Here is a 21,890-nt window from a genome sequence, read left to right as displayed (position 1 = left end):
CTCCTGCCAGTGGACATTGGGCTCTAACGCTGTCCCTGACCGCTCAGCCGTTAAACCCTGTAGTGACCCTGGGGCTGAATTGCTATTCCTGACCCCGAGTCCTTTCTCTGTCTAGCGCCCCTTGGGCTGTACTGCTGTCCCGGACGCCCAGCCGTTGCTCCCCCTCGTGGCCATTGGGCTGTACTGCTGTCCCGGACCCCGAGTGACTGCCGCTTCTCGTGCCTGTTGAGGCTGCGTTGCTATTCGTGACCCGGAGTCATTTCTCCTCCTAGTGCCCTTTGTGCTGCGTTGCTCTTCCTGACCCCGAGTCCTTTCTCCTCCTAGTGCCCCTTGGGCTGTACTGCTGTCCCGGACTCACATCCCTTTGTACCCCTAGTATCCATTGCTCTTCCTGACTCCGAATCATTGCTGCTGCCCGTTGTGCCTATTGAGCTGTACTGCTGTCCGGGACTCCCAGCCGTTGCTCCCCCTCGTGGCCATTGGGCTGTAGTGCTGTCCCGGACCCGGAGTGACTGCCGCTCTTCGTCTAGGCTGCATTGCTCTTCCTGACCCGGAGTCATTGCTCCTCCTAGTGGCCATTGGGCTCTTAACGCTGTCCCTTAACCCCAGCCGCGATACCTCCTCGTGTCCCTTGGGCTGCACTGCTATTCGTGACACGGAGTCATTGCGTCTCCTAGTGCTCATTGGAGTGTACTGCTGCCCCAGCCGCTTAGCCATTGCTCCTCGTGGTTCCCATTGGTCTGCACTGCTATTCCGGACCCCGATTCGTTTCTCCTCCTACTGCCCTATGGGCTCTACTGCTCTCCCGATCTCCCACCCGTTGCTCCCCCTCGTGCCCATTGAGCAGCATTGCTATTCCTGATCCCGAGTCGTGCTGCACCTAGTGCCTGGTTATGCTGCATTGCTACCCGTGAGCCGGTGTCATTGCTCCTTGTCGTGCCCATTGATCTGTACTGCCGTCCCGGCGCCCAGTCGTTGCTCCCCCTAGTGGCCATTGGGCTGCACTGTAGTCCGGGAAGTCCAGCCGTTCCTCCCCCTAGTGGCCATTGGGCTGTACTGCTGTCCCGGACCCCGAGTGACTGCCGCTTCTCGTGCCTGTTTAGGCTGCACTGCTATTCCTGACCCGGAGTCATTGCTCCTGCTAGTGGACATTGGGCTCTAACGCTCTCGCCGACCCCCAGGCGTTACACCCCGTAGTGCCCCTGGGGCCGAATTGCTATTTCTGACCCCAGGTGATTGCTACTCCTTGCGCCTGTGTAGGCTTTATTGCTGTTCGTGTCCCGGACTCGTTTCTCTTCCAAGTGCTCTTTGGGCTCGAATGCTGTCCCTGACCCCCAGCGGTTCCACCCCCTAGTGGCTCTTGGGCTGAATTGCTTTTTCTGACCCCGAGTCCCTTCTCTTCCTAGTGCCCCATGGGCTGTACTGCTGTCCCGGACCCCCATCCCTTTGTACCCCTAGTGTCCATTGCTCTTCCTGACCCCGCATCATTGCTGCTGCCCGTAGTGCCTGTTGAACTGTACTGCTGTCCCGGGCTCCAAGCCGCTCCTCCCCCTAGCGGCTATTGGGCTGTACTGCTGTCCCGGCCCCCGAGTGACTGCCGCTTCTTGTGCCTGTTGAGGCTGCGTTGCTATTCGTGACCCGGAGTCATTTCTCCTCCTAGTGCCCGTCGGGCTGCACCGCTGTCCCGAAACCGCAGCCCTTTCTCCGCCTAGTGCCCAGTGGTCTCTACTGCTGTCCCTGACCCTCAGCCGTTATACCCCCTTGGGCTGCATCGGTAGTCTTGGTCCCGAGTGATTGTGCCTGTTTGGGCTGCATCGAATTGCTATTGCTGACCGGGACTCGTTTCTCCTCCTAGCGGTCACTGGGTTCTACGTCTGTCCCTGACCCCCGGCCGTTACGCCCCCTACTGCCCCTTGGGCTGCATTGCTGTTCCCGACCTCCCCCAACCGTTGTTGCCCGTCGTGCCTGTTTAGGCTGCATTGCTGTTCCTGAGGAGGAGCCGGTGCTCTCCCTTGTGGCCATTGGGCTGTACTGCCGTCCCTGACCCCCGGCCCTCGGTTGCTTAGTGCCGGTAAACCTGCGGGAATGTCTCTTCCTCACCAATCTATTGTTTCCCCTAGCGCCCGTTGACGGGGTTTACGTGCTTCTTTTCACCCTTTCACCTCCTTTTCTCATCTATTTTTCTTTGTTTCCTCGTGGGTGCTGCTGTTTAGCCCTGTCAGCCATTTTGTTTGAAGTTCTTCTCCGACGCGCCCCAGTTTTCCAGCATCGTTAATAAAATGTGGTTGCCGAAAGTGGACGTGATCATAATAATCGCTCCAGGCTACAGCAGAATGATGGCAAGGCTACAACCTTTCACGCCTTCCCTCTGCTGCCAGTCGCTCTCTTGAATAGTCCCCCACACTTTTCCCGAGCAGGTGAAAGGGAGCTACAGTGAATAACCCCCCGTGTGATGGGTAGGGGTGGAAAGGGTGAGTCATTGCTCATAGCTGGCACTAGGAGAAGAAATGTCATAACGCTCTGCTGTCCCTAGCGTTCATTAGACAGTATCTGTCCCCTTCTCACACCCTGCTGCCCCTCGTGGCCCTCCGTGTGCCCACAGTGACCCTTGTGCATTACAACTGCCTCTTTCCTCCTTTCGAGCCTCCCTTGTTCCTGGTAGTAACGAAGCAGCGTTGCCCCTTTCTCCCTTCCCTGGCTGCGTCCTCCAGTGTCTATTGCGCTTCTATTGCCCACTTTGGGTGTGCGCTTAGCTAAGGGGTTCAAATCCCGCTTTATGTCTGCTGGGAAGGGATTTGAATCGTCATCTTTCACCTCTCAAGTGAATGGCCTAAGGTGCGAGTCTGACCTGGCCCCTGCCTTGCTCTTGTCCCCTGAAGCTGCTCCACTTTCGGTACGTATCCATCCTGCCAAAGCTCGAACAAACAGCCCTCTGTAGCTTCCTGCTTGCGTTTGTGCTCGCTGACTGGGAAGTTGAGGGTCCAGGTCTGCATCTTGCCTGCTGGTCTCTTGCCTCAGAGGTATTCCAACGTGCTGGCTGGCTCCTTCAGTGTTTCCTTTCCAGGGTGGGCCACCGTCATTAACGAGAGTCACACACATTTCCCTGTTGTGCAGTGGGGCTGAGTACGGGCCCCTTGGACGGTGCAAGTGTTGGTTCAAATCTCCTTCTCGCTCCCAGAGAAGGGATTGGAATGTTGATCTCTACACCACCGAGTGCTTTTGAAAATAACTGTCAAAATAAGCTTATTCCTCTTCACAGGCAGTTTTTATTCTAAAACAACAGGCGCGGCACCGGGGCTCCTCGCCTCTGTGGTATTGGGGTTAGGATGCACACCTGAGGAGGGTGCGTGCCTAGATCAAATCCCTGCTCTACCAGGCAGCAGCGTGCGGGGTGGGAGAGTACAGCCCCTGTAGCCTATCAAGAGGCCATTTGTGGCCCCCCTTTCTCTTTTAATTAAAGACTCACTTTTGTCCACCACGATCAAGAGACCGGCCCAGCTTGGGGGCAGCCCCCAGGGCACTCCCCTACTCTTTTGAGGCGTGTGAACTGGGGGCTCCAACCTGCTGGGGCGAGTCACTGGTGAGCCATCCCTGTCACAATCCCCTCCCCGCTCCAGGAAGACAGCAGCCTCTTGACAAAGAGCTCGAGTTTGTTCAAGGATGGCCCGCTGCAAAGGACGGTCCCCTAGGAGTAGGGCACAGGAGGGCTAAAGCCGAAATAAGCTACGCAACTTGAGCTCGTCGAAATAGCTTATTTCGCCTTTTGGCGCTGGCTACGCAGCAGCCAGCCCTTGTTGGAGCACTCTTCCTCCCACTTCCCTCACTCCTCGTAAAATGAGGGTTACAGGAGTCAGAGTAAGAAGTCCTCCAGCTCGACATTATTTCGACCTTCTGTTAAAATAACTGCTTGCTGTGTAGACATAGCCTAAGGATTTCCAGCAAGCACTGCACAGGGTCAACCTCCCCACAGTCAAGTCCCAAAACAAACTAAAACAACCAATTATTTAATTAAATGTATTTCTTGTTTCATCACCATAAGATTTCATCATCTAAATTTTACAACGTAACACAGCTATTTTGTAACCATACACTTGACAGTGACAATAAACGTAAGAAAGAGAAAACCCCAAGTAACATTCGAACGGTCCATTCCACAGAAAACACAGCAAGAAGAAAGCAGGAGATCCAAAAGCTTGGGTTTAGTTCTCCTAAGTCTCAGATCTGCACCATTTGCTGAGTCTGAAACATCATCCCTCCACCGGCTCGTAGAAATCCTCAAGGGGAATCCACGCAGACTCTTCCTCTGCTGGGCATCGCTGCTAGACACTCAGCTCCTTGACTGGTCAATCAGTTAGCTACGTCACAAATATACAGATGGAAAGAAAATCCCGTTAGAATACAAGAACAGGGAACAACAAAATAGAAATGACTCTTTTCCCATTGATACATTTAAGGAAAAGCTGATGACACGCACTAGCTGAGGAAGTTAACTAGAACAGCATGGCTAAAATCCAAACAACATTCCAAGTGTACACTTAAAACAGAACAAGTTATTTTTCCCTGTGTTATAATGAGCATTGCCCACATTCCCCGCTGGAGGGTTAACAGTATCATTAAGCTGCTGCAAAGTGCTTCAGCGTGAGGGACGACAGCCTGCTCTCTGCTCCTGAGCTCAGCTTCTCCCAGCTCACACAAGACTCGTGGCCCTTAGAAAAGCAGCTGTCCTGCCAGCTTGCCCTCACCTCACGGACTGTAACCCCACCAACCAAGATTGAACCAACTGGAGCAGAGCCCCAAACTCTACACCCGGAACCTTCTGGCACTGAACGTGGTGGTGTTAAATCTGCTCAGCAACAATGATTCAGACCAGGGGTGGGGGCAAGAGAGCCCCTGCGGGCCAGATCCAGACTGCAGAGGCCCTGCCGTCCCCAGGCCAATCAGGGCCCCTTCCCTGAGCCCCCTCATACACGCCAACCCTGACTTGCGCTGCTTGTGTATGTGGGGGTGCAGAAGTCCCATTAAATAAAGTCTGAAAGGACAAGGTTTCATTTCTGCTATTAATCATCTCATCAATTATCAATAATATTAAGCTGTGTATTTTCAGTCATGCAAACGTGCTTTCTTACACGGCTCTTGGTTGACCGCTTGCTCTGAATTTTGATGTTGTTTGAAAAGGTCGCCGACCCGCCGCCGTAAGCTGTTGGAGGGCTGTTCGGCGTTTGGACGCATCTCCTGAGGGGCCCTGAAACACCATTTCAGCATTGGCAGCAATGACTCTGAAGTCCAAGACACATTTCTACGTGGAAAGCTCACTAGTGCACACATGAAGGCAGCTGCTGGGGCCAAATGTCACCCTACAGCAACAACTAGTAGCAGGTAATGTTCTGATGGCTAAAAACAAAAATGGGTTTCGTTTGCTAAAATGGCACTACTACGAGAAAACCGTGGGCCGAGAGAAGAACTTATTTCAGGCAGGAAGTCACCCATATGCCTGGCTATTGTAGCTGCTCTGACAAAACTGGTTTGTTATAAGTAATTCTTCCACTCTGCTCAGCACTTAAGGGCCTCAGCTGAAGTACCGTGTCTACTTCTGGGCAGGGATGTAAATGGTTAACTGGTAAACCAGTAAGTATCACCCTTAGCAGATGATAACTTACAGGTTACGGTTAACAGGCAGACTGGAGCACTCCCAGCCAAAAGGGAGACTACGCCGCCTAACTGCCAAAAGGGGACGTAGAGGGAGAAACGAAGCAAGAAGCCGCTATCTTTTGTGAAGGTCAGGAGTGTGGGAAAACAGAAAAGGGGCGGCATTGCCTACAACAGGGAGACAAGAGAGTGCAAAGGGGAGGAAGGGTAGCAATACTGCAAAATGGGAACTAGCAGTAACAGAGGGAAAAAGCGGGGAAGAGATAGCTACAGCAGCAAAGGACAAAAGGGGCAAGGGGAAGCTATCGTGAGGAAGGGCATGAGGGGCAGCGCACAGAGGGAAGGCGGGAAAGAAAAGCTATACTGCATAACAAGTGGAGGGGGGCAGCTGTACCTCCCAAAAGGCACCAATGGCAGAAGACGTATGCAGTGAAAACCAGCAGCCTTACCATAATTCTTCTATGCTAGTCCACACCGATTGGGGCATCAATTTCATCAAAGCATGCAGTCCCGGGCACCATGTGTCCTTAAAGATCCTGGACAACTGCAGAGTGCAACCAAACAAAAAAAAAGGCTGAAAATGTTGAATCCCCCACCTACAAGGGAAGACACCCTTGCTTTTGCTCTCTGCAACCAAAGCTGGGCATTATGCAGTAAGAGCTGTACTTTCCACCACCTCTCAGTCAACAAGCACAAGGGAACGCCAGCGGTCATGTTGGGTATCAGACTGCACAGTTGACGCAAGAGGGTGAAGAGGAGGAAGTGGTTGGACACGAGGAGGACAACAGGAAAAGAGGGGAAGACGGAAGGCTTTACTACAGTGACCACTAGGGTGCGGCTTTAAGAGAAACAGAACAGGAAAAGAAAGACAGTGAGAAGAGACAGAAATAAAGACAGGGGCACCTGTAAAATACACAAGAGACTGAGGGGAAGCAGAGAATGAGGTGGGTTGCTGCCTAAAGGGGCAGCCACGTTTACAAGAGGGAGAAAAGGGGTGTTACATGGGGTTCCTACCAAATACAGGGCACTGCGGACAGACGAATAACGGAGCCTAATTTGCCTAAAGGACAGGAGGAAGACAATAATAGGAAGAGAGGGGAAGTGGGAAGGCTTTACTTCAGTGGCTACTAGGGAGCGGCTCTAGGAGAGAGAGAACAGGAAAACAAAGATAGTGAGGAAAGACAAAAAGAAAGACAGGGGCACTTGTAGCAGGTAAAGGGTTTGGGCAACTTGGCTCCCTGACTATATCGCAGCTTGTAGTGGCCGTTAGGGAGCATGGACACCCCTGCGGCGTCATCACCCTTTGTTGCCCCTAATCCCCGTTATGCAGCAGAGCTGCCCCGCCACTCCTCCTGTGCCTTCTCTTTCCCAACCCGGGCGTCATGCAGTGTAGCTACCCTTTTCCCCTCTCAGTCTGCGGCCTCATAGACTTTAAGGTCAGAAGGGACCGATATGATCATCTAGTCTGACCCCCTGCACAGTGCAGGCCACAGAGTCTCACCTACGCCTCTTAGAATAATCCTCTCACCTAGATCTCAGATATTGAAGCCTTCAAATACTTTGAAGGCCCCAACATGCAGAGAATCCTCCAGCTGTGATCTGTGCCCTATGCTACAGAGGAAGGCGAAAAACCTCCAGGGTCTCTGCCAATCTACCCTGGAGGAAAATTCCTTCCCGACCCCAAATATGGCGATCAGCTAAACCCTGAGCATGTGGGCAAGACTCATCAGCCAGACACCCAGAAAGTTCTCTATAGTAACTCCTATCATCCCTCCAATGACCTATTTCCCACTGATAATGGCCCCTACAGCCCGTTGACTCTGAGGAAGGGAAAGGGCAGCTATCCTGCATAAAGCCCATTACAGGAGACAGAAAGCCCAAGGGGAGCTCGGGGAGGCAACGCTGAGGAGCGGGGAACAGGGCCAGCAGAGAGAAAAGAGGGGAAGGAAGTGGCCCATCTGGTTTTTAAAAAAAAAAAAGAGCTACGGGGCCAGAGGTGGTGGCGGAAAGGTAGAGAGGGGCAGCTAGATAATACAGAAAGGGCGTGAGGGGAAAGAGGGACAGAGGGAAAAGAAGGCAGCAACGCCACCAAAGGGGCCGCCCGAGTCAAAGAGGGTTAAAACGGAGACAGAGTAAAGGAAAACAAAGACAAAGACAGAAAGACAGACAGGGGCACCTGTAAAATACAGCTAGGCGTGAGGGGAGCAGAGAAGGAGGTGGGTTGGTGTCTAAGGGGCAGCCTCGTGTACAGGTGGGAGGAAAGGGGTGATACGTGGAATTTCTACCAAATACTGGGTACTGTGGACAGACGAATAACGGAGATTACTTTGCCTGAAGGACAGGAGGAGGACCACAAGAGGAAGAGAGGGAAGAGGGAAGGCTTTACTTCAGTGGCCACTAGGGAGCGGCTCTAGGAGAGACGGAACAGGAAAACAAAGACAGTGAGAAGAGACAAAAGGAAAGATAGGGGCACCTGTAGCAGGTAAAGGGTTTGGGCAACATGGCTCCCTGACTATATCGCAGGTCCTAGTGGCCGTTAGGGAACATGGACACCCCTGTGGCCTCACCACCCTCTGTTGCCTCTAATCCCCGTTATGCAGCAGAGCTGCCCCGCAACTCCTCCTGCGCCTTCTCTTTCCCATACCACGAGTCGCGCAGTATAGCTACCCTTTTCCCCTCTCAGTCTGCGGCCCCTACAGCCCGTTGACTCTGAGGAAGGGAAAGGGCAGCTATACTGCGTAAATCCCATTACAGGAGACAGAAGGCCCAAGGGGAGCTCGGGGCGGCAATGCTGAAGAGCGGGGAACAGGACCAGCAGAGGGAGAAGAGGGGAAAGAAGTGGCCAATCTGGTTAAAAAAAAAGAGCTCAGGGGCCAAAGGTGGTGGCGGAGAGGTAGAGAGGGGCACCTACATAATGCAGAAAGGGCGTGAGGGGAAGGAGGGAGAGGGGGAAAAGAAGGAAACAAGTCCATCCAAAGGGCCGCCGGAGTGAAAGAGGGTTAAAGTGGAGACAGAGAACAGGAAAAGAAAGAAAGGCCTGAGGGGAAGCAGAGAAGGAGGTGGGTTGCTGCCTGAGGGGCAGCCAAGTGTACAGGAGGGAGAAGAGAGGTGTTACATGGCGTTTCTGCCAAATACAGGGCACTGTGGAAAGACCAATTACGGAGCCTATTTTGCCTAAGGGACAGGAGGAGGACGAGAAGAGAAAGAGAGGGGAAGACGGAAGGCTTTACTACAGTGACCACTAGGGTGCGGCTTTAGGAGAAACAGAACAAGAAAAGAAAGACGGTGAGAAGAGACAGACAGAAAGACAGGGGGGCACCTGTAAAATACAGCTAGGCGTGAGGGGAGCAGAGAAGGAGGTGGGTTGGTGCCTAAGGAGCAGCCACGTGTACAGGTGGGAGGAAAGGGGTGATACGTGGAATTTCTACCAAATACTGGGTACTGTGGACAGACGAATAACGGAGATTACTTTGCCTGAAGGACAGGAGGAGGACCACAAGAGGAAGAGAGGGAAGAGGGAAGGCTTTACTTCAGTGGCCACTAGGGAGCGGCTCTAGGAGAGACGGAACAGGAAAACAAAGAGAGTGAGAAGAGACAAAAGGAAAGATAGGGGCACCTGTAGCAGGTAAAGGGTTTGGGCAACGTGGCTCCCTGACTATATCGCAGCTTCTAGTGGCCGTTAGGGAACATGGACACCCCTGTGGCCTCACCACCCTCTGTTGCCTCTAATCCCCGTTATGCAGCAGAGCTGCCCCGCAACTCCTCCTGCGCCTTCTCTTTCCCATACCACGAGTCGCGCAGTATAGCTACCCTTTTCCCCTCTCAGTCTGCGGCCCCTACAGCCCGTTGACTCTGAGGAAGGGAAAGGGCAGCTATACTGCGTAAAGCCCATTACAGGAGACAGAAGACCCAAGGGGAGCTCGAGGCGGCAATGCTGAAGAGCGGGGAACAGGACCAGCAGAGGGAGAAGAGGGGAAGGAAGTGGCCAATCTGGTTAAAAAAAATAGCTCAGGGGCCAGAGGTGGTGGCGGAGAGGTAGAGAGGGGCAGCTACATAATGCAGAAAGGGCGTGAGGGGAAGGAGGGAGAGGGGGAAAAGAAGGCAACAATTCCATCCAAAGGGGCGCCAGAGTGAAAGAGGGTTAAAGCGGAGACAGAGAACAGGAAAAGAAAGAAAGGCCTGAGACGAAGCAGAGAAGGAGGTGGGTTGCTACCTGAGGGGCAGCCACGTGTACAGGAGGGAGAAGAGAGGTGTTACATGGCGTTTCTACCAAATAAAGGGCACTGTGGAAAGACGAATTACGGAGCCTATTTTGCCTAAAGGACAGAAGGAGGACGAGCATAGAAAGAGAGGGGAAGACGGAAGGCTTTACTATAGTGACCACTAGGGTGCGGCTTTAAGAGAAACAGAACAGGAAAAGAAAGACAGTGAGAAGAGACAGAAATAAAGACAGGGGCACCTGTAAAATACACAAGAGACTGAGGGGAAGCAGAGAATGAGGTGGGTTGCTGCCTAAAGGGGCAGCCACGTTTACAAGAGGGAGAAAAGGGGTGTTACATGGGGTTCCTACCAAATACAGGGCACTGCGGACAGACGAATAACGGAGCCTAATTTGCCTAAAGGACAGGAGGAAGACAATAATAGGAAGAGAGGGGAAGAGGGAAGGCTTTACTTCAGTGGCTACTAGGGAGCGGCTCTAGGAGAGACAGAACAGGAAAACAAAGATAGTGAGGAAAGACAAAAAGGAAGACAGGGGCACTTGTAGCAGGTAAAGGGTTTGGGCAACTTGGCTCCCTGACTATATCGCAGCTTATAGTGGCCGTTAGGGAACATGGACACCCCTGCGGCGTCATCACCCTCTGTTGCCCCTAATCCCCGTTATGCAGCAGAGCTGCCCCGCCACTCCTCCTGCGCCTTCTCTTTCCCATACCGGGCGTCATGCAGTGTAGCTACCCTTTTCCCCTCTCAGTCTGCGGCCTCATAGACTTTAAGGTCAGAAGGGACCGATATGATCATCTAGTCTGACCCCCTGCACAGTGCAGGCCACAGAGTCTCACCTACGCCTCTTAGAATAATCCTCTCACCTAGATCTCAGATATTGAAGCCTTCAAATACTTTGAAGGCCCCAACATGCAGAGAATCCTCCAGCTGTGATCTGTGCCCCATGCTACAGAGGAAGGCGAAAAACCTCCAGGGTCTCTGCCAATCTACCCTGGAGGAAAATTCCTTCCCGACCCCAAATATGGCGATCAGCTAAACCCTGAGCATGTGGGCAAGACTCATCAGCCAGACACCCAGAAAGTTCTCTATAGTAACTCCTATCATCCCTCCAATGACCTATTTCCCACAGATAATGGCCCCTACAGCCCGTTGACTCTGAGGAAGGGAAAGGGCAGCTATCCTGCGTAAAGCCCATTACAGGAAACAGAAGGCCCAAGGGGAGCTCGGGGCGGCAACGCTGAAGAGCGGGGAACAGGGCCAGCAGAGAGAAAAGAGGGGAAGGAAGTGGCCCATCTGGTTTAAAAAAAAAAAAAAGAGCTAAGGGGCCAGAGGTGGTGGCGGAAAGGTAGAGAGGGGCAGCTAGATAATACAGAACGAGCATGAGGGGAAAGAGGGACAGAGGGAAAAGAAGGCAGCAACGCCACCAAAGGGGCCGCCCGAGTCAAAGAGGGTTAAAACGGAGACAGAGTAAAGGAAAACAAAGACAAAGACAGAAAGACAGACAGGGGCACCTGTAAAATACACAAAGGCCTGAGGGGAAGCAGAGAGGGAGATGGCTTGCTGACTAAGGGGCAGCCACGTGTACAGATGGGAGGAAAGGGGTGGTACGTGGAATTTCTAACAAATACCGGGCACTGTGGACAGACGAATAACGGAGACTACTTTGCCTAAAGGACAGGAGGGGGACCACAATAGGGAAGAGGGAAGGCTTTACTTCAGTGGCTACTAGGGAGCGGCTCTAGGAGAGACAGAACAGGAAAACAAAGAGTGAGAAGAGTCAGAAAGACCAAAAGAAAGATAGGGGCACCTGTAGCAGGTTAAGGGTTTGGGCAACGTGGCTCCCTGAGTATATCGCAGCTTCTAGTGGCCGTTAGGGAACATGGACACCCCTGTGGCCTCACCACCCTCTGTTGCCTCTAATCCCCGTTATGCAGCAGAGCTGCCCCGCAACTCCTCCTGCGCCTTCTCTTTCCCATACCGCGAGTCGCGCAGTATAGCTACCCTTTTCCCCTCTCAGTCTGCGGCCCCTACAGCCCGTTGACTCTGAGGAAGGGAAAGGGCAGCTATACTGCGTAAAGCCCATTACAGGAGACAGAAGGCCCAAGGGGAGCTCGGGGCGGCAATGCTGAAGAGCGGGGAACAGGGCCAGCAGAGGGAGAAGAGGCAAAGGAAATGGCCAATCTGGTTAAAAAAAAAAGAGCTCAGGGGCCAAAGGTGGTGGCGGAGAGGTAGAGAGGGGCACCTACATAATGCAGAAAGGGCGTGAGGGGAAGGAGGGAGAGGGGGAAAAGAAGGAAACAAGTCCATCCAAAGGGCCGCCGGAGTGAAAGCGGGTTAAAGTGGAGACAGAGAACAGGAAAAGAAAGAAAGGCCTGAGGGGAAGCAGAGAAGGAGGTGGGTTGCTGCCTGAGGGGCAGCCAAGTGTACAGGAGGGAGAAGAGAGGTGTTACATGGCGTTTCTACCAAATACAGGGCACTGTGGAAAGACCAATTACGAAGCCTATTTTGCCTAAGGGACAGGAGGAGGACGAGAACAGAAAGAGAGGGGAAGACGGAAGGCTTTACTACAGTGACCACTAGGGTGCGGCTTTAGGAGAAACAGAACAAGAAAAGAAAGACGGTGAGAAGAGACAGACAGAAAGACAGGGGCACCTGTAAAATACAGCTAGGCGTGAGGGGAGCAGAGAAGGAGGTGGGTTGGTGCCTAAGGGGCAGCCACGTGTACAGGTGGGAGGAAAGGGGTGATACGTGGAATTTCTACCAAATACTGGGTACTGTGGACAGACGAATAACGGAGATTACTTTGCCTGAAGGACAGGAGGAGGACCACAAGAGGAAGAGAGGGAAGAGGGAAGGCTTTACTTCAGTGGCCACTAGGGAGCGGCTCTAGGAGAGACGGAACAGGAAAACAAAGAGAGTGAGAAGAGACAAAAGGAAAGATAGGGGCACCTGTAGCAGGTAAAGGGTTTGGGCAACGTGGCTCCCTGACTATATCACAGCTTCTAGTGGCCGTTAGGGAACATGGACACCCCTGTGGCCTCACCACCCTCTGTTGCCTCTAATCCCCGTTATGCAGCAGAGCTGCCCCGCAACTCCTCCTGCGCCTTCTCTTTCCCATACCACGAGTCGCGCAGTATAGCTACCCTTTTCCCCTCTCAGTCTGCGGCCCCTACAGCCCGTTGACTCTGAGGAAGGGAAAGGGCAGCTATACTGCGTAAAGCCCATTACAGGAGACAGAAGACCCAAGGGGAGCTCGAGGCGGCAATGCTGAAGAGCGGGGAACAGGACCAGCAGAGGGAGAAGAGGGGAAGGAAGTGGCCAATCTGGTTAAAAAAAATAGCTCAGGGGCCAGAGGTGGTGGCGGAGAGGTAGAGAGGGGCAGCTACATAATGCAGAAAGGGCGTGAGGGGAAGGAGGGAGAGGGGGAAAAGAAGGCAACAATTCCATCCAAAGGGGCGCCAGAGTGAAAGAGGGTTAAAGCGGAGACAGAGAACAGGAAAAGAAAGAAAGGCCTGAGACGAAGCAGAGAAGGAGGTGGGTTGCTACCTGAGGGGCAGCCACGTGTACAGGAGGGAGAAGAGAGGTGTTACATGGCGTTTCTACCAAATAAAGGGCACTGTGGAAAGACGAATTACGGAGCCTATTTTGCCTAAAGGACAGAAGGAGGACGAGCATAGAAAGAGAGGGGAAGACGGAAGGCTTTACTATAGTGACCACTAGGGTGCGGCTTTAAGAGAAACAGAACAGGAAAAGAAAGACAGTGAGAAGAGACAGAAATAAAGACAGGGGCACCTGTAAAATACACAAGAGACTGAGGGGAAGCAGAGAATGAGGTGGGTTGCTGCCTAAAGGGGCAGCCACGTTTACAAGAGGGAGAAAAGGGGTGTTACATGGGGTTCCTACCAAATACAGGGCACTGCGGACAGACGAATAACGGAGCCTAATTTGCCTAAAGGACAGGAGGAAGACAATAATAGGAAGAGAGGGGAAGTGGGAAGGCTTTACTTCAGTGGCTAGTAGGGAGCGGCTCTAGGAGAGACAGAACAGGAAAACAAAGATAGTGAGGAAAGACAAAAAGAAAGACAGGGGCACTTGTAGCAGGTAAAGGGTTTGGGCAACTTGGCTCCCTGACTATATCGCAGCTTGTAGTGGCCGTTAGGGAACATGGACACCCCTGCGGCGTCATCACCCTTTGTTGCCCCTAATCCCCGTTATGCAGCAGAGCTGCCCCGCCACTCCTCCTGCGCCTTCTCTTTCCCAACCCGGGCGTCATGCAGTGTAGCTACCCTTTTCCCCTCTCAGTCTGCGGCCTCATAGACTTTAAGGTCAGAAGGGACCGATGTGATCATCTAGTCTGACCCCCTGCACAGTGCAGGCCACAGAGTCTCACCTACACCTCTTAGAATAATCCTCTCACCTATATCTCAGATATTGAAGCCTTCAAATACTTTGAAGGCCCCAACATGCAGAGAATCCTCCAGCTGTGATCTGTGCCCTATGCTACAGAGGAAGGCGAAAAACCTCCAGGGTCTCTGCCAATCTACCCTGGAGGAAAATTCCTTCCCGACCCCAAATATGGCGATCAGCTAAACCCTGAGCATGTGGGCAAGACTCATCAGCCAGACACCCAGAAAGTTCTCTCTAGTAACTCCTATCATCCCTCCAATGACCTATTTCCCACTGATAATGGCCCCTACAGCCCGTTGACTCTGAGGAAGGGAAAGGGCAGCTATCCTGCGTAAAGCCCATTACAGGAGACAGAAGGCCCAAGGGGAGCTCGGGGCGGCAACGCTGAAGAGCGGGGAACAGGGCCAGCAGAGAGAAAAGAGGGGAAGGAAGTGGCCCATCTGGTTTAAAAAAAAAAAAGAGCTAAGGGGCCAGAGGTGGTGGCGGAAAGGTAGAGAGGGGCAGCTAGATAATACAGAACGAGCGTGAGGGGAAAGAGGGACAGAGGGAAAAGAAGGCAGCAACGCCACCAAAGGGGCCGCCCGAGTCAAAGAGGGTTAAAACGGAGACAGAGTAAAGGAAAACAAAGACAAAGACAGAAAGACAGACAGGGGCACCTGTAAAATACACAAAGGCCTGAGGGGAAGCAGAGAGGGAGATGGCTTGCTGACTAAGGGGCAGCCACGTGTACAGATGGGAGGAAAGGGGTGGTACGTGGAATTTCTAACAAATACCGGGCACTGTGGACAGACGAATAACGGAGACTACTTTGCCTAAAGGACAGGAGGGGGACCACAATAGGGAAGAGGGAAGGCTTTACTTCAGTGGCTACTAGGGAGCGGCTCTAGGAGAGACAGAACAGGAAAACAAAGAGTGAGAAGAGTCAGAAAGACCAAAAGAAAGATAGGGGCACCTGTAGCAGGTTAAGGGTTTGGGCAACGTGGCTCCCTGACTATATCGCAGCTTCTAGTGGCCGTTAGGGAACATGGACACCCCTGTGGCCTCACCACCCTCTGTTGCCTCTAATCCCCGTTATGCAACAGAGCTGCCCCGCAACTCCTCCTGCGCCTTCTCTTTCCCATACCGCGAGTCGCGCAGTATAGCTACCCTTTTCCCCTCTCAGTCTGCGGCCCCTACAGCCCGTTGACTCTGAGGAAGGGAAAGGGCAGCTATACTGCGTAAAGCCCATTACAGGAGACAGAAGGCCCAAGGGGAGCTCGGGGCGGCAATGCTGAAGAGCGGGGAACAGGGCCAGCAGAGGGAGAAGAGGGAAAGGAAATGGCCAATCTGGTTAAAAAAAAAAGAGCTCAGGGGCCAAAGGTGGTGGCGGAGAGGTAGAGAGGGGCACCTACATAATGCAGAAAGGGCGTGAGGGGAAGGAGGGAGAGGGGGAAAAGAAGGAAACAAGTCCATCCAAAGGGCCGCCGGAGTGAAAGCGGGTTAAAGTGGAGACAGAGAACAGGAAAAGAAAGAAAGGCCTGAGGGGAAGCAGAGAAGGAGGTGGGTTGCTGCCTGAGGGGCAGCCAAGTGTACAGGAGGGAGAAGAGAGGTGTTACATGGCGTTTCTACCAAATACAGGGCACTGTGGAAAGACCAATTACGAAGCCTATTTTGCCTAAGGGACAGGAGGAGGACGAGAACAGAAAGAGAGGGGAAGACGGAAGGCTTTACTACAGTGACCACTAGGGTGCGGCTTTAGGAGAAACAGAACAAGAAAAGAAAGACGGTGAGAAGAGACAGACAGAAAGACAGGGGCACCTGTAAAATACAGCTAGGCGTGAGGGGAGCAGAGAAGGAGGTGGGTTGGTGTCTAAGGGGCAGCCAAGTGTACAGGTGGGAGGAAAGGCGTGATACGTGGAATTTCTACCAAATACTGGGTACTGTGGACAGACGAATAACGGAGATTACTTTGCCTGAAGGACAGGAGGAGGACCACAAGAGGAAGAGAGGGAAGAGGGAAGGCTTTACTTCAGTGGCCACTGGGGAGCGGCTCTAGGAGAGACGGAACAGGAAAACAAAGAGAGTGAGAAGAGACAAAAGGAAAGATAGGGGCACCTGTAGCAGGTAAAGGGTTTGGGCAACGTGGCTCCCTGACTATATCACAGCTTCTAGTGGCCGTTAGGGAACATGGACACCCCTGTGGCCTCACCACCCTCTGTTGCCTCTAATCCCCGTTATGCAGCAGAGCTGCCCCGCAACTCCTCCTGCGCCTTCTCTTTCCCATACCACGAGTCGCGCAGTATAGCTACCCTTTTCCCCTCTCAGTCTGCGGCCCCTACAGCCCGTTGACTCTGAGGAAGGGAAAGGGCAGCTATACTGCGTAAAGCCCATTACAGGAGACAGAAGACCCAAGGGGAGCTCGAGGCGGCAATGCTGAAGAGCGGGGAACAGGACCAGCAGAGGGAGAAGAGGGGAAGGAAGTGGCCAATCTGGTTAAAAAAAATAGCTCAGGGGCCAGAGGTGGTGGCGGAGAGGTAGAGAGGGGCAGCTACATAATGCAGAAAGGGCGTGAGGGGAAGGAGGGAGAGGGGGAAAAGAAGGCAACAATTCCATCCAAAGGGGCGCCAGAGTGAAAGAGGGTTAAAGCGGAGACAGAGAACAGGAAAAGAAAGAAAGGCCTGAGACGAAGCAGAGAAGGAGGTGGGTTGCTACCTGAGGGGCAGCCACGTGTACAGGAGGGAGAAGAGAGGTGTTACATGGCGTTTCTACCAAATAAAGGGCACTGTGGAAAGACGAATTACGGAGCCTATTTTGCCTAAAGGACAGAAGGAGGACGAGCATAGAAAGAGAGGGGAAGACGGAAGGCTTTACTATAGTGACCACTAGGGTGCGGCTTTAAGAGAAACAGAACAGGAAAAGAAAGACAGTGAGAAGAGACAGAAATAAAGACAGGGGCACCTGTAAAATACACAAGAGACTGAGGGGAAGCAGAGAATGAGGTGGGTTGCTGCCTAAAGGGGCAGCCACGTTTACAAGAGGGAGAAAAGGGGTGTTACATGGGGTTCCTACCAAATACAGGGCACTGCGGACAGACGAATAACGGAGCCTAATTTGCCTAAAGGACAGGAGGAAGACAATAATAGGAAGAGAGGGGAAGTGGGAAGGCTTTACTTCAGTGGCTACTAGGGAGCGGCTCTAGGAGAGAGAGAACAGGAAAACAAAGATAGTGAGGAAAGACAAAAAGAAAGACAGGGGCACTTGTAGCAGGTAAAGGGTTTGGGCAACTTGGCTCCCTGACTATATCGCAGCTTGTAGTGGCCGTTAGGGAGCATGGACACCCCTGCGGCGTCATCACCCTTTGTTGCCCCTAATCCCCGTTATGCAGCAGAGCTGCCCCGCCACTCCTCCTGTGCCTTCTCTTTCCCAACCCGGGCGTCATGCAGTGTAGCTACCCTTTTCCCCTCTCAGTCTGCGGCCTCATAGACTTTAAGGTCAGAAGGGACCGATATGATCATCTAGTCTGACCCCCTGCACAGTGCAGGCCACAGAGTCTCACCTACGCCTCTTAGAATAATCCTCTCACCTAGATCTCAGATATTGAAGCCTTCAAATACTTTGAAGGCCCCAACATGCAGAGAATCCTCCAGCTGTGATCTGTGCCCTATGCTACAGAGGAAGGCGAAAAACCTCCAGGGTCTCTGCCAATCTACCCTGGAGGAAAATTCCTTCCCGACCCCAAATATGGCGATCAGCTAAACCCTGAGCATGTGGGCAAGACTCATCAGCCAGACACCCAGAAAGTTCTCTATAGTAACTCCTATCATCCCTCCAATGACCTATTTCCCACTGATAATGGCCCCTACAGCCCGTTGACTCTGAGGAAGGGAAAGGGCAGCTATCCTGCATAAAGCCCATTACAGGAGACAGAAAGCCCAAGGGGAGCTCGGGGAGGCAACGCTGAGGAGCGGGGAACAGGGCCAGCAGAGAGAAAAGAGGGGAAGGAAGTGGCCCATCTGGTTTTTAAAAAAAAAAAAGAGCTACGGGGCCAGAGGTGGTGGCGGAAAGGTAGAGAGGGGCAGCTAGATAATACAGAAAGGGCGTGAGGGGAAAGAGGGACAGAGGGAAAAGAAGGCAGCAACGCCACCAAAGGGGCCGCCCGAGTCAAAGAGGGTTAAAACGGAGACAGAGTAAAGGAAAACAAAGACAAAGACAGAAAGACAGACAGGGGCACCTGTAAAATACAGCTAGGCGTGAGGGGAGCAGAGAAGGAGGTGGGTTGGTGTCTAAGGGGCAGCCTCGTGTACAGGTGGGAGGAAAGGGGTGATACGTGGAATTTCTACCAAATACTGGGTACTGTGGACAGACGAATAACGGAGATTACTTTGCCTGAAGGACAGGAGGAGGACCACAAGAGGAAGAGAGGGAAGAGGGAAGGCTTTACTTCAGTGGCCACTAGGGAGCGGCTCTAGGAGAGACGGAACAGGAAAACAAAGACAGTGAGAAGAGACAAAAGGAAAGATAGGGGCACCTGTAGCAGGTAAAGGGTTTGGGCAACATGGCTCCCTGACTATATCGCAGGTCCTAGTGGCCGTTAGGGAACATGGACACCCCTGTGGCCTCACCACCCTCTGTTGCCTCTAATCCCCGTTATGCAACAGAGCTGCCCCGCAACTCCTCCTGCGCCTTCTCTTTCCCATACCGCGAGTCGCGCAGTATAGCTACCCTTTTCCCCTCTCAGTCTGCGGCCCCTACAGCCCGTTGACTCTGAGGAAGGGAAAGGGCAGCTATACTGCGTAAAGCCCATTACAGGAGACAGAAGGCCCAAGGGGAGCTCGGGGCGGCAATGCTGAAGAGCGGGGAACAGGGCCAGCAGAGGGAGAAGAGGGAAAGGAAATGGCCAATCTGGTTAAAAAAAAAAGAGCTCAGGGGCCAAAGGTGGTGGCGGAGAGGTAGAGAGGGGCACCTACATAATGCAGAAAGGGCGTGAGGGGAAGGAGGGAGAGGGGGAAAAGAAGGAAACAAGTCCATCCAAAGGGCCGCCGGAGTGAAAGCGGGTTAAAGTGGAGACAGAGAACAGGAAAAGAAAGAAAGGCCTGAGGGGAAGCAGAGAAGGAGGTGGGTTGCTGCCTGAGGGGCAGCCAAGTGTACAGGAGGGAGAAGAGAGGTGTTACATGGCGTTTCTACCAAATACAGGGCACTGTGGAAAGACCAATTACGAAGCCTATTTTGCCTAAGGGACAGGAGGAGGACGAGAACAGAAAGAGAGGGGAAGACGGAAGGCTTTACTACAGTGACCACTAGGGTGCGGCTTTAGGAGAAACAGAACAAGAAAAGAAAGACGGTGAGAAGAGACAGACAGAAAGACAGGGGCACCTGTAAAATACAGCTAGGCGTGAGGGGAGCAGAGAAGGAGGTGGGTTGGTGTCTAAGGGGCAGCCAAGTGTACAGGTGGGAGGAAAGGCGTGATACGTGGAATTTCTACCAAATACTGGGTACTGTGGACAGACGAATAACGGAGATTACTTTGCCTGAAGGACAGGAGGAGGACCACAAGAGGAAGAGAGGGAAGAGGGAAGGCTTTACTTCAGTGGCCACTGGGGAGCGGCTCTAGGAGAGACGGAACAGGAAAACAAAGAGAGTGAGAAGAGACAAAAGGAAAGATAGGGGCACCTGTAGCAGGTAAAGGGTTTGGGCAACGTGGCTCCCTGACTATATCACAGCTTCTAGTGGCCGTTAGGGAACATGGACACCCCTGTGGCCTCACCACCCTCTGTTGCCTCTAATCCCCGTTATGCAGCAGAGCTGCCCCGCAACTCCTCCTGCGCCTTCTCTTTCCCATACCACGAGTCGCGCAGTATAGCTACCCTTTTCCCCTCTCAGTCTGCGGCCCCTACAGCCCGTTGACTCTGAGGAAGGGAAAGGGCAGCTATACTGCGTAAAGCCCATTACAGGAGACAGAAGACCCAAGGGGAGCTCGAGGCGGCAATGCTGAAGAGCGGGGAACAGGACCAGCAGAGGGAGAAGAGGGGAAGGAAGTGGCCAATCTGGTTAAAAAAAATAGCTCAGGGGCCAGAGGTGGTGGCGGAGAGGTAGAGAGGGGCAGCTACATAATGCAGAAAGGGCGTGAGGGGAAGGAGGGAGAGGGGGAAAAGAAGGCAACAATTCCATCCAAAGGGGCGCCAGAGTGAAAGAGGGTTAAAGCGGAGACAGAGAACAGGAAAAGAAAGAAAGGCCTGAGACGAAGCAGAGAAGGAGGTGGGTTGCTACCTGAGGGGCAGCCACGTGTACAGGAGGGAGAAGAGAGGTGTTACATGGCGTTTCTACCAAATAAAGGGCACTGTGGAAAGACGAATTACGGAGCCTATTTTGCCTAAAGGACAGAAGGAGGACGAGCATAGAAAGAGAGGGGAAGACGGAAGGCTTTACTATAGTGACCACTAGGGTGCGGCTTTAAGAGAAACAGAACAGGAAAAGAAAGACAGTGAGAAGAGACAGAAATAAAGACAGGGGCACCTGTAAAATACACAAGAGACTGAGGGGAAGCAGAGAATGAGGTGGGTTGCTGCCTAAAGGGGCAGCCACGTTTACAAGAGGGAGAAAAGGGGTGTTACATGGGGTTCCTACCAAATACAGGGCACTGCGGACAGACGAATAACGGAGCCTAATTTGCCTAAAGGACAGGAGGAAGACAATAATAGGAAGAGAGGGGAAGTGGGAAGGCTTTACTTCAGTGGCTACTAGGGAGCGGCTCTAGGAGAGAGAGAACAGGAAAACAAAGATAGTGAGGAAAGACAAAAAGAAAGACAGGGGCACTTGTAGCAGGTAAAGGGTTTGGGCAACTTGGCTCCCTGACTATATCGCAGCTTGTAGTGGCCGTTAGGGAGCATGGACACCCCTGCGGCGTCATCACCCTTTGTTGCCCCTAATCCCCGTTATGCAGCAGAGCTGCCCCGCCACTCCTCCTGTGCCTTCTCTTTCCCAACCCGGGCGTCATGCAGTGTAGCTACCCTTTTCCCCTCTCAGTCTGCGGCCTCATAGACTTTAAGGTCAGAAGGGACCGATATGATCATCTAGTCTGACCCCCTGCACAGTGCAGGCCACAGAGTCTCACCTACGCCTCTTAGAATAATCCTCTCACCTAGATCTCAGATATTGAAGCCTTCAAATACTTTGAAGGCCCCAACATGCAGAGAATCCTCCAGCTGTGATCTGTGCCCTATGCTACAGAGGAAGGCGAAAAACCTCCAGGGTCTCTGCCAATCTACCCTGGAGGAAAATTCCTTCCCGACCCCAAATATGGCGATCAGCTAAACCCTGAGCATGTGGGCAAGACTCATCAGCCAGACACCCAGAAAGTTCTCTATAGTAACTCCTATCATCCCTCCAATGACCTATTTCCCACTGATAATGGCCCCTACAGCCCGTTGACTCTGAGGAAGGGAAAGGGCAGCTATCCTGCATAAAGCCCATTACAGGAGACAGAAAGCCCAAGGGGAGCTCGGGGAGGCAACGCTGAGGAGCGGGGAACAGGGCCAGCAGAGAGAAAAGAGGGGAAGGAAGTGGCCCATCTGGTTTTTAAAAAAAAAAAAGAGCTACGGGGCCAGAGGTGGTGGCGGAAAGGTAGAGAGGGGCAGCTA

At 52.9% G+C, this 21,890-nt stretch overlaps 1 long non-coding RNA gene across 2 annotated transcripts in view; it reads right to left on the bottom strand.

Annotated features, from left to right (window-relative positions):
* Positions 1 to 3,988: 3,988 nt before the first annotated feature.
* Positions 3,989 to 21,890, bottom strand: part of LOC149524324 (uncharacterized) — a 41,958-nt gene continuing 24,056 nt past the window's right edge. For both annotated transcript variants that reach the window (XR_016349648.1, XR_016349649.1), the window contains 3 exons: positions 6,096 to 6,190; positions 5,127 to 5,242; positions 3,989 to 4,355 (listed from right to left, as the gene is read on the bottom strand). This is a non-coding gene — a long non-coding RNA (uncharacterized LOC149524324). The remainder of the gene's footprint in view (positions 4,356 to 5,126; positions 5,243 to 6,095; positions 6,191 to 21,890) is intronic.

The sequence above is a fragment of the Pelodiscus sinensis genome, chromosome 5, assembly GCF_052426305.1.
Source record: "Pelodiscus sinensis isolate ZL-2025 chromosome 5, ASM5242630v1, whole genome shotgun sequence".
NCBI lineage: Eukaryota > Metazoa > Chordata > Testudines > Trionychidae > Pelodiscus > Pelodiscus sinensis.
Note: the sequence above shows the minus strand (reverse complement) of the source record. Positions and strands in the feature narration are given on the sequence as shown.